General features: G+C 31.2%; 1 protein-coding gene across 1 annotated transcript in view; it reads right to left on the bottom strand.

Moving 5' to 3' along the window:
- Positions 1 to 506, bottom strand: part of LOC119594315 (cyclin-dependent kinase-like 2) — a gene marked incomplete in the record, with an annotated part of 54,980 nt that overhangs the window by 7,193 nt on the left and 47,281 nt on the right.

Here is a 506-nt window from a genome sequence, read left to right as displayed (position 1 = left end):
AAAAACATTAGGTTGGGTGATATTAGATAGCCAGAGAAAGGTGAGAGGAAAAGGGGAGAGAAAAACTGCTATATGCACAGTTGTGAAAACGACTATTGACAGAAGAAATAGCCATGAATATAAAAAGAGTTGCGTGTGCAAATGCTATTCTTATTTTTTTCTCACTATTTCGTCATACTCTCCACACAATACAAAATTTTTCATGAACTTATTTCCTTTTTTTTCTTTTTTTTACAGATATGCAACGAGAGAGAAAAAATACGTACTTCACGCACCCCTAAATATTTCCCTTCAAATACATTAAAGAATGAAGAAAACCAAATAAACACAAATACAAAAAGAAAAGAAAGAAAAAAAAAGAAAAAAAATATATAACTATATCAGTTAAAAGAAAAACACCTTGTATGAAAAGAAAAAGAAAATATTCAGACAGAATAGATATTGCTTGTTGTCAGGCAGTGCGAGTGTTAAGAAAACCGGCTGAAAGCATGATAAAGCACGAACGA

The sequence above is a fragment of the Penaeus monodon genome, chromosome 33 (assembly GCF_015228065.2).
Source record: "Penaeus monodon isolate SGIC_2016 chromosome 33, NSTDA_Pmon_1, whole genome shotgun sequence".
Lineage (NCBI taxonomy): Eukaryota > Metazoa > Arthropoda > Malacostraca > Decapoda > Penaeidae > Penaeus > Penaeus monodon.
The sequence above is the reverse complement of the archived record's forward strand: the minus strand, read 5'-3'. Positions and strand labels throughout refer to the sequence as shown.